This window comes from Mauremys mutica, chromosome 7, assembly GCF_020497125.1.
Source record: "Mauremys mutica isolate MM-2020 ecotype Southern chromosome 7, ASM2049712v1, whole genome shotgun sequence".
Taxonomy (NCBI): domain Eukaryota; kingdom Metazoa; phylum Chordata; order Testudines; family Geoemydidae; genus Mauremys; species Mauremys mutica.
Genome location: NC_059078.1, coordinates 13,856,258 through 13,868,808, shown reverse-complemented (window position 1 = coordinate 13,868,808; position 12,551 = coordinate 13,856,258). Strand labels below are relative to the sequence as shown.

Below are 12,551 nucleotides of genomic sequence, written 5' to 3'. Positions count from 1 at the left end.
CTTGGGACTAATTTCTACACTGTAACTCAGATTTCCTGCATGGCAGTATGTCATGTTGCCACTAGACCATCAAGCCAGCCAAGGATCACGGTGCTGTAAAACATTTGAGAGTCACATCAATTTGTCTCAAGTCAATACATTTTCTGTAGAGCATGACTTTTTTCTTCCCACCCCTTCTCTGGGAACCATCTGCACTCTTACCCATGCTCAGATAAGGAACCCGAAACACATCATCTAAGCATTTCCAAATGAAATCTGATCTTTTCCTGGCACTCTAAGCTCCATGACAAATTAGGGGGAGAAAATACCCCTTTTCTACATAGTGCTCCTCTCTGGAAATAACCACAGCAGGCATTTAAATACTGTAAATAAATACATAATTCCACCCAATCATACATTCTTATCATTTATTCATATCTCTGATGTCTGGAAGTTAAGGAGCCTTCATGTTTGCTAGACAAACTGCATGACTAATAGAAACTGAAGTAGTATCATTAGAAGTCTCTGGTTGCTTTTGTGAGCTAAAATTGATAAGATTCTTCTAATAAAATCAGGTTCAATGTGCTGAGAAGACTAAGAATCCTTATCTTCTGATCTGAAGATGTAATTTGAAGAGGGTGAAGACTAACTGAATATATTCAGATATTCTGACATGACTGGTGATTAGACTGGCTGTAGATAAGCAGGAAGGACTGATCAATGAAACTAATAACATCTTAAGTGAATGATTAGGGTATTAATAATTAATTTTATTTTTAAAAAAGTCATGACTGACCTCTGAATTGATCTACAATGTTAAGCTGTTTCTCTCTTGCAGCAATTAATGCGGAAAAGTATCCAATTTCGTAATACAGATTTCATATTAGGTAAAAAAACTAGTTATGCTCTTTGTGCCAAATTGTGCTTTCAGTTACAGTAACATAAGTACAGGGTAACTCCATAGAACTCAAGGCAGTTATTTTCAATTTACATCAATGCAATTGAGAGTAGAATTTTGTCCTACGTTCAACATCATGTTGTGAATTTTTTCTTTGCATTCTGGCTTTCCAACTATGTATTCTCACCAATAAGCAGAGATCCTTATGTATAAGGTATTATTTATAAAACTTGAACTATACTGGGGCAGTTCAATGGTTTAGGATTATTCTTCTCACTTCATGGAATAAACGGAGTGGAACTTGAGCAGAATAGTAATTTACATGTAGTATTTCCTTTGATACCTAATTAAGAACACAAGAGGTAGGATAACTCTTATAATTAACTTAATCTATTGCCAGAAAATATCTCCAATGCACACACAGACACATGCCACAAAAAACACAGCTACTAGCATATAGAAAGACTAACTATGATGATCCCCAGGGGCACTGAGATTTGTGAGACACCTCACCAACACCTGGCTTTAGCAAGTCTGGTCTGTGCCTGCTGTGGATCAGCTCCCTGAAACCACCAGCCCCTGGCAACACATGCACCTCACTCTCTCTGCACAGGTAGCAATAGGCACACATCAACTCCCAAATCCTGGGGCTGTTCCCTGTAGTGCCCACCCCTTGTCCAGTGAACACTCTCAGAATTTCCAGGTCTGCTGTTCCCAACGGAACGGTACACACCAACGTGTAAAATTTAACTCAGGATCATTACTTTGATTAACACACCACACAACTTAAAATATACTTATAGTGAAAACAAGAGTACATTTATTGTCAAAGAACAGAGATTCAAGTGAAAGTGAGTAAGAATATTGGAAACAAATGGTTACAAGCAAAATAAAATCACAACATGCTTTCTAGAGAATCACAACATGCTTTCTAAACTTAACCAACAAGTTATCCTCTCATTTATAGAGAAGCTTATCTCATTCAAACTTCTCTCCAGCCATTTCAACCAAGCCTGGTTGTAATCCCATTCCATGCAGTAAACTCACTGTCTGCTTACTTCCTTGGTGAAGGATGGAAAGGATGTCCCCCAAATACAGTAGAGCAACCCTTGATGAACAGCTCAAGATATGTCCTCTCTTCCCTGCTGCTTGCTTTCCTGTTAATTTTCTTCTTTCAAATTCCCACAATACTTCATTAACCTTCAGTTCAGACTGGTGAGAAGAGATCCCTGATAAACTACACAATAGAATCATAGAAGATCAGGGTTGGAAAGGGTCTTCAGGAGGTCATCTAGCCCAACCCCCTGCTCCAAGCAGGACCAATCCCCAACTAAATTATCCCAACCAGGACTTTGTCAAGCCTGACCTTAAAGACTTCTAAGGAAGGAGATTCCACCAGCTCCCTGGGTAACGCATTCCAGTGCTTCATCACCCTCCTAGTGAAAAAGTTTTTCCTAATATCCAACCTAAATCTCCCACACTGCAACTTGAGACCATTACTCCTTGTTCTGTCATTTGGTACCCTGAGAACAGTCTAGATCCATCCTCTTTGGAACCCCCTTTCAGGTAGTTGAAAGCAGCTATCAAATCCCCCCTCAATCTTCTCTTCTGCAGACTAAACAATCCCAGTTCTCTCAGCCTCTCCTCATAAGTCATGTGCTCTAGCCCCCTCATGATTTTTGTTGGCCTCTGCTGGACTCTTTCTATTTTTTTCACATCCTTCTTGTAGTGTGGGGCCCAAAACTGGACATAATACCCCAGATGAGGCCTCACCAATATCAAATAGAGGGGAATGATTATGTCCCTTGATCTGCTGGCAATGCTCCTACTTATACAGCCAAGAAGGCTAACGACATTTTGGGCAACAAAGGCACACTGTTGACTCATATCCAGCTTCTTGTCCACTGTAAATACTTAATTTACATGTAAAAGCCCCCTAGATAAAAAAAAATCATATCTGACAGAAAATGTGTTCACCTTTGCAGGTGACCATTCCCTAGACAAAGTCTTTAGAACACAATTTTCACTGTATATACATAACTCCTTACACAACATCTATACATGCATTTCGAAATGACAACCAGTGTGACACTGGCTTTTATTTGAGACCTCACATGACATTTTTTGGTGAACCATAATGGACATACCAGACCCAGGAGATCCCTGTACCCCCTTCTGTGCCCCTTGCCAGTTGGCACTAAGTGGTTCCTGGATCCCATTCACCCAGTCACATTTTAGTAGGAAGGTTAAACAACAACAGTACCAATTTCAAGCGAAAAAACTCTCCAGGTGGTTTGCATACATCCCCATGAGGTAAGGATGTATTATAGCATCCATTTTACAGATGAAGAACTGAGAATTCAGAGGCTAGAGGCTTCATCCAAAAAACCTGCTGAAAGACTTCCATTGATTCAATGGACTTTGGGGATCAGTTTGTAGGTAACTCAATCAAATTGATGGCCAAGTCAGTCACTGACAGAACTGGAACTAGACGCCTGGAGTTCTGGCTTGTTTTCTTCCCCATTTTTCCATAGGCATCAGAAAGCAACCGAATGGCAATCTGTCATTCATGTGGCTCATACTGCAATTTCTAACTCCTTCTCTTGAGGTGCTTATCTTTTGGTAGAAACCCCAAAACATGCCATGGCCGTCACAAGTACTGCCATCCTACTTCCAGAAATTGGGGTGCTCACACACAGGGGAGTAATTGGGACCTTTCATATTTGTGCTGTGTCTGGTCTTAGTGGGATAAAGTATTAAGGTGGCTTCCAAGTATACATGATACCACAACATGCAGATATATCTCTATTCACATTTTCAAAACTCGTATAGAAAATTTCAATATACAGGGAAAAGAAAGAGAAAAGTAGATCATTGACTGACACGATGTTATTACCATAAATTTCTTCTAAACATTTAGGAAAGGCATTCAAGATGGCAGCTTCTTTCCCTTCTATAAAATCATTTTAACACCACAACTACCTGTCCTGGTTTTAGCTGAAAACAAAATGATGACACACTTATTTATTACTATTCAGCACAGTTATTTATCAAATACCATGGAAAATGTGAAAATCTCCCTAAAATCCTGCTTATTTCAACATTTTCAATGTAATCAGAAGACATCAAAGGGAGATGTGTCTGCTTTAAAGAAGCATTTTGAAGTAATATGCGATGATGGTAGACCAGGTGCCAGCTCTTGCCAAGGCTGTAGGCTTCAGCTGAGCACAGACAAATTCATAGCTGGAAACCAGACCAGCTCATCTGCATGTTCAAGATACGTATCTTTGCGAGTCTAACACTTGTATGTTGCTACATGAATGAATCTTATTTGTAATGTCTGTATCTCATGCTATAAGGCAATATGCAAGTTTTGCTTCATAACTGTAAAAATGTCTGTTCTGAATTTGTGAGCCCAGGCAGGAGGAGGAAGATTATCAATACTAAATGGGTGGTTGTAACACATCACAATACAAAGACTGGGTTAATGGCCTTCTCACACTGATGAAGGTGCTATGTGCAAGGAAGCTGGTCCCCTTATCTTGAATTCTGGAAATTAAGATACCTGGCATGAAAATTCTTCATCTCTTTGTTGTTTGCTGCAGCTAGGAAACAGAAGCAGAGATCCCAAAGGTCAACCTGGGTTAACCCTAAAAGACATGGAGTGCTGACAGATTACTGCATGTTTGTCACCTTTTGGAACCATATCTGCAACTGATTTGTTTATGTATGTTGTGTTTTAACCTGTAAATAACTCTTTCATTTGCTATAACCATTGTCTTTGGTGTGAGATCTGAGGTACAAATTGACCTGGGGTAAGTGACTGGGCTCTTTGGACTGGAAGCAACCTGAATCTTTATTAATCGTTAGTGTATGGCAATCAGCTATCACTAGTTCAGCATACCTGGGTGGCATGACAGACTGGAATGCACAAGGGGACTGTCTATGACTCTGTGGTAAGACAGTTATAGTGCTTCAGAATTCACATTTCTTACTGGGTTGGTGAAATCTAATTACAGAATAGACAGTGTGGTGTGTCTGCCCTGAGGTTGGCACTCACTGCCATGAACCACTCCAGCCAGCATGACATAATCAAAGTTGAAATTCTCATCATTTGTGACGTGAAGGACCAGCCTACATATGGCACTTGTCTCCTTCAGAACTTCCACGAATCTCAAAGAGAATTTCATGCACATAAGGGGTGGGGAGGTATATCAGGTTTAGTAATTGCTTTATAATATATTCCTTGAGGATGTGCTAGCAGATATAGAAATTCACCAAATTCATGGACCAGTACCGTGTTTTGATGCCATTCCCAGAAATGCCGTTGCTGAAAGCAATTATTTCCTGGAATGATATTACAGTTTCAGAAGCATTATTTTCCTGGTACTATATAACAGCTTTCCCAGAAGCCCCATTGCAAACAGGCACTTGGATTTTTGGCATGCCATCCCAACGTTGGCATTGCATGATAAAATACCTACCCCGGTCCCTAAATGTGACATCTAATGGGCTATGGGAAAATCTTCCAATAGAAATAATGCAAGCCCCATCACGAGAGGAAGTAAAAAGTAAATGTGTGTGTGAGGGGTGGGGGCGAGCACACCATTAGAAATAATATTCATCAATATTTAAATAAGGTGGTATCTTAAATATGCTTCATTTTCCTATACTTAGAATCCCAGATTCTTCTCCCCATTTCACATATCAATGAACCTGATCCTGAAAACCTTTTCTCACATGTGTAGTTATTATTTATGCCAGTAGGCCCATTGCTGACAGCTATGTTTGTGCTGTATGTGTTGGTACATGTTTTATGACTACCGCCTTAGAAAGGGAAACAACCAAGCCTGGGCAATGAATTTGATAATTGAAAAGATCCTTCCCATCTCAAATTTCTGTTTTCTGGTTGAATAAAAGCCTTTGGTATCACTTTTGGAAAGGAATGCAAACCTGAACATTCATAAAAGGAATTCTTATTCTAAAAAGGAAATATCAATGGAGTCGAAGTATCATACAATTTTTTTAAGCTATTAAAATGAGAGACTCATGATTTAAACTCTAATTATATCCCCTCTGATATACCCGACCTCAAAACAGATGCTTTTGTAACCTTACTTTTGGTAATGCCTCCATCAGTATCAATTTGGTCTGAAAGGCACCTTTTTCATAGTTGGGTTTTGACAGAGAAAGTTGACTGTACAAGCTTTGAGCATGATAAGGCATTAGAAGAAAGAAGATGTGCATAGTTGTTGAGGCATTTAGGAGTTGGTTTTCCAGAGATGCTGAGCACACATTGCTCTCTTTAATCTCAACTGTACATGTGGGTGCTTAATGCTTCTGAACAAACAAACAAACAAACAAAACCAAAGAGACCTTTAGCCTTCAGGGCACTTGGGCTGGTGAGTTCACATTGTACAGAAATAAAACACCAATAGATGGATCCCTCTTTTTCCCTCCAGTGTAAAGGAAAGCACTGTAATCTTTGATGAAAATGTTAGTGCCCAGAGTCCAGCATACAAACCCTCCACTTTTGCAGACATTCAGAAATAAAATTTGCAAAATGCCTCAGGCTCTCAGCTAAACTAGTAGTAGCAAGAAAGATTTCTTAGCAATCATCTCACGTTTGTTTTTCTTCTACCCATTGGTGTGCTACAGACTGCCAATTCCTCTAAACTCCAAAATAAATCACTGTTAATGAAGCATGTTGCACATACAGACAGCAACAGGCATTTTTTAATCACCTAAACAAAAGAAGAGCTAAAGGTAAGCACAAAACACTCCAAAACCTAATGTATGAGTTGTCAGATTTAAAGTGGCAAGTACCCTATGATTTTCACAGCTCTCAACTGAGTGCAGTTAGGAGCACAAAGATTTAAGTGTAGATTCATCTATTTTACATACTAGCTTTCAAGCCACATACCAGTAACCTCTCAAAGCCAGGAGTCTTTTTGGTCATTTTCAAACTCAGAAATTCAGGATGCAACATGCAACACGAGTCATATACTAGTCCCCAGGAAACAGGAATAGAAAGGCTTGGTGCAGCAATGCTCTACTGGAAGTGAAGATTCCTCCCTTACAAACTGAAGAGAAGAAAGAGAGCCTCTCAATAGCTACCCCATTGAACTGTTCACCACACACAGGTAAATGACTAGCATCTGTGCAGTCACAGAGCGACACGGTCTGGGCCCATTCTTCCTTCAAACATAATCACCGTAAACATATGGAAAGGGTCCCGTAGAGCACAACTCCATGGAGCACGGGGATGTGAAGACACCTTGTACAGATGTTTGGCATGTCAACCCTTCTACCCTATAGAATTGCATTGGTTATGCTGCCTTCAGAGCCCTCCATGCCGAAAGGATGAAGCATTTGGATTCAGTCCTTTGAGCATTACCTTGCAAGACATGTAAATAGTGCATTTCACCATGATACTTACCAACGGCTCTTAAAAACTGTTTATGTTCCTTGTTATAATGCTGTACAAGTAAACGAGAAAGTAGTTATTACAGTTTGTACTTGCATCCAAGGAACTAAAGGTTCTTTGCAAAGGTGATTTAATATTAGCATTTTAAAGATAAGGAAACTGAGGCAGAAAAGAGAGGTGAATAGACTTGCCCAAGATCACACACCAAATCAGTAGCAGAACCCAAGAAAGCTGGCTCCCAATCCCCTTCTCTAGCTGCTAGATCACAGTGCCTCCTTTGAGACTTTGCTCAGCCTTGTACTGTCTTCCTGTCTGTATAGATATTGGCTATATGCCTTTAGTGGCAAGGACCTTCCCAAGAGCAGACTCTGTGCCTCCTTCTTCCTCTGTTTGACATAAACTTAAAACAAACATTAATGTGACAGACAGCTTGGAATTTGTGGGATAAATTTAATATTTACCCTCCTGATTCTATCATCTTCAATAGATTATTCAATAGCTACTTGCTGCCAAAAAGGTTAGAGAAAAAAAATAGTGAAATATTATTTAGATCACACGATACAATGAATATTGTCAATGTTGTAGCTGGGTGGCAATTAAATAAAATATATTGCTGACTGTTCAGATTAGACCACAAACAGAAACAAATTCATCCTGTTTTCATGAAAAAGGCTGAAAATAAACCAGAGTAGGATTTTTGAGATTTAAAAAAAAAAAGTTTGTCTTTAGAAATGTGTGATCGTTCCAAAGACACATTACACAGAGCATGATACAATCATCATTATAAAAATGTAGGAACAATAAGCACAATAGCAATGTCACTATTTAAGTTTGTATCATGACATAAACCTAGCTCCTTAAATTAGCATTGTGGACATATTGTAGGGGCAAAGAATTTCAGTAGTTCTTGTTACCGGTTGTGAATAACAAATGGCTGAATTATGCGAAAAACCAAACCAATCACTTTTGAGAATAAAGACCTCATTAGTTTGAGTTGTTTCTAAGTTCTGTAATCAAATGTCCTGTGCTGTTTTAATTTTATTTATTTTTGTCAATTTTTTGAGAAAAGAAATGAGAGAAAATGGCACAAATGAACTAAGTTATTTCAGAAGCATTCAGTTGCTGTGATAATTATTGAGGGTCTCAGCCTACAAATTCTTACACCAATTAGCAGTTCTTTCTTACCCAATTTGTCCCACTGCTGCTTGTGTGTATAAAGACTGCTCATGTAAGATCAGATCTTAAGAGAGTACTTTACTTCCTAGATACACTTTATCTGATCCCTCCTGGTTTAATATTTCAGAAGACTAGTCAGAACTGAATCAGAAAGATATTGTTTTACATAAAGCTTCAACTTGCCTTGTAGGGTGCAGGCACTCTCTCCTCATTTGTGCACATAACAGCATTTATTCCCAACTAAAGAAGTGTGGACTAGGCATTTAAGTGCTGTAGAATCACTATTAACATTCAAAAATTCAGCAAAGTCCCCATAAGAGTTTCCTGAAGGTAGGGTGACCAGATAGCAACTGTGAAAAAACGGGACAGGGGGTGGGGGGTAATAAGCCCCTAAATAAGAAATAGTCCCAGAAAACGGGACTGTCCCTTTAAAAACGGGACATCTGGTCATCCTACCTGAAGGTCACAAATCCAGGCTCTGTCAAACCAAGGGAAGTAAGTGAATTCCAGAGTCAAGGGCTCCTTTCTGGGCATATCCTGTCACCCCAAACCTACTCTTTCATTTAAGTGGTTGTCACCTCAAGCACTTTAGTTGCTCATAATTGCCACATCCCCACATGTGGAGTGGTATTGACAACCCCATATGTTAAAAAAAAATAAATAAAAATTGTGAGTTTGTCCCAAAATCATGAGATTTAAAAAAAATCATTTTAAAAGGTTTATCTTCTGATTTTTTAACTCACCCTGCCCACCTTGAAAGTACGTGACAATTGCCGAATTGCAAATTTATCATAAGGCAGTTTTGGCCTGCAGGAGCTCTTGCTAGAAGACCCAACCAAGATTGTGACACCATTATGCCAGGTATTGTACAAACGCATAGTGGGAGAGGGTCTTTGCCCTGAAGAGCTTGCAGTCTAGTGCAGAACACAGTGGTGAATTTGTGATGAGAGAGCTGGAACCAGGAACCACAAAAGTTATCCAATTTTGGACCACCAAAGACCCATTAATTAAGCAGAATACAAACTAGTGAACTTCAGGTGAAAGGTGTGTTATTAGTATACTGAGGCATCCAGTCCCCCGGAAATATTAATGTCACACCTTTGAGAACGTGGCTTGCTTTCTGGAAAGTTACATTTACTAAATCAAGTTCCGACATTAATGTATCCTGCATAGATTGGGTCTTCCAGTCTCTGGACACACAGAGATAATCTCCTACACACTCAGACTCAAACACAGGATCTTAAAGGCACAGCTTCCATTAATCAAAAGACAAACAATAAAATTGCAAGAACAAAACAAATATTAACACAATGTTCAAAATCATTTCTTAAGTCAACGTTTGGCAGATATAATAATCTCAGCTATTGCTCTGTGGTCCTTGTATTAACATTTAAACATATGTGTATAATTTTTTAAAGTCCACGTAGGTCCTCCATAAGGTTTAAACTCATAACCTTCAGATCCACAGCACATACCCCATCTATTTTAACTAGAGGCATAAGTAGTGGGATAAAAACATGCTGATTTCTTATATGTGGACCACCAGTACACAGAAACACAACTTATACTTTGCCAGTGGGATACACTGCTATTTGCTAGACAGCAGAAAAATTCTGGGCATCAGCATTCCTGTTCCTGGCTCTGGAAGCAGAGTGTGATCTAGTGGTTATAGACAGAATATCATAATCAAATGTAACACTACCTCTGTTTGGGTTGTGAGCAGAAAATGAACCTGGGACCTCTGGATATAAAAAGAATGAGCCTCTGCCACTTAATCATATCTGCTAGCATCAGAGATAGCAGTCAAACATCTATATATCAATACTGTGTTGTTCTCGGTTACAGAAGCACCTAATTCGACACATTCCTTCTGAAAGGCTGCATGCCAAAACAAATGAGACTTAGCTCTCTTATATCAAAACACAGGAGTGCTACCCTTAACTATGCCTAAAGTATCCTTGTGGGAGCACTCTGATCTGTGAAATGGGTGGAAGATGGTTACCTTCAAAGTAGTACGAGGCTCTGATTCATAATAAAGTTGTGAAGATCACAGAAATACTAACAATTATTAGTGGAAAAGATGTGTCCAGAAGTCAGCTTCCCCTAGACTACAGGGTACTGTGTGAGGAGAGTCTGTCTGTCTCATATTTTTCTTCATCAAGATTGTGTGAAGGATAGACAACTTTGCGAGCATGTTGGCAACAGAGGCCAAAATGATGTCACTGAGGAATAATTAGTAAGAGTTGGTAACAATGGAAGAGGTGGTTTAGGTGGCTTCAAAATTGTCTATGATTCAAACAACGCAAGGCTTTTCAGGGCCTGAGTTTCATTCAGAAAATCGACAGGCATTTTGTGCCACTCACAGAGCATAAACATGATCCTTTCTTCATGAAACACACTGTAAGTAGGTAGCCACACTTTTCCAGTAGTTTTAAGGTGTAGGTCACAAATGTAGACCGTGTGTCACTAAATGATACATACTCATTTTCACAGGTGGAATCACTGACCCACACAAAACCTGATGTACCAAAATAGAAGCTGCCTACAATGTATGTCCCACAAAATCCAAGTCTTTACAGAAATCTATATTCTTAATATACATTGCCAAAATCTTTTTTAAAACCTAGGACTTGATTTTAACCCTCTCACTGTTGTAGGTGTTGCTGTGAATCTCGACATAAAAAAAGTTATGCAAAATTGGCCTTTTCAGAGACAGCCCTTTCACATTACAAAAATAAATAAATAATAACATAAAATAGAGCTAGCTAGAAGAGAAGGTAATGGAAGAGTACCAATGACATCTCTCACTGTATTCTACTCATTGTTGTTATTCTCACAGCATGTTTGTCACATACCAAAATATCTCAAGTTCATTTGCTGAAATGATCCTCTTCAAAACTCCATTATAAAATGCATTTTAATATTTGGTGGTTGATAAAGCAAACGATATACAACTTTATATGTAACACATTTACAGAATATGTTCATCATAAATTGAAGAGAGATGCTCTTTTTAACATAAATTTGAATATCTTAAAAAAAAACCCACCCTCATCAAATTTGCTGTCTCCTCTGGGCATTTATTTTTACTGGCTAGATAGAGACTTCATTTCATTGCCTCTCAAGAAGTTTTAACACCTCAAGAAACAAGTTTCCAACTCACCCTAGTCATTTATATTTGTCAGACCTTTTCGGTCTTTGGCATGCATTGCATATGAAGTCTCATCTCTCAGTTGCACATCTGCCATAGGCTGTCACAAAGCTCAGTCATCATAATCTGAAGAAAATGAAAAGGTATGCAACTGCCAGAGAGTAAGCTGGCTCCTGTTCGATTGAACCACCTCAAACAAATCCAACCTAGAGATATTTAGTATCATTTCTACTATTCTGTACCATGGGGATACAAGCCCAGGAAAAGAACATTCCAAGAAGATCAGCACAATGGATCCAAATCCTTTGAGGTTCTGATTGCCATCAGATCTGACTGAGTTCACTGAGTCACACAGTATCTCTCAGGGTTGGGCTAAGTAACGCTACCGGCAGGCAATGCCATAAACCCAGTCATATTACTGAAGAGTAATAGACCATCACTTCCTACAACTCTTCTTCATTCACTAATTGAACTATTAGAAGACCAAGGAAAGCGATTGAACATATAAAAAAGAAACAGGCTTGTGGCACATTCAGCTCCATCTGCATGCAATACTCTCCATATGCCAGGATTAATGTATTTATTTTAAATTTATGGTGGTTTACAAAGAAACAATTTATCAGATAATGATGATGTCAACATATTGCAGGGAATACTGCATGGTGGCACCAGTTATAGAAACATAATCACGCATAAACTTGCTCCTCAATTAGGGTGACCAGATAGCATATGTGAAAAATCCGGACTGGGGTATGTGTGTGTGGGGGTAATAGGTGCCTATATAAGAAAAAGCCATGAATATCAGGACTGTCCTTATAAAATCGGGACATCTGGTCACCCTACCCTTAATGGTTATATAAACAACTAGACCAGGGTAGGCAACCCCCCAAAGGCGGCACGCGAACTGATTTTCAGTGGCA

The 12,551-nt window shown here is 39.1% G+C and overlaps 1 protein-coding gene across 2 annotated transcripts in view; it reads right to left on the bottom strand.

Moving 5' to 3' along the window:
* The window catches only part of CNTN4 (contactin 4), a 669,413-nt gene that overhangs the window by 303,063 nt on the left and 353,799 nt on the right, over window positions 1-12,551 (bottom strand). The window lies entirely within an intron of this gene.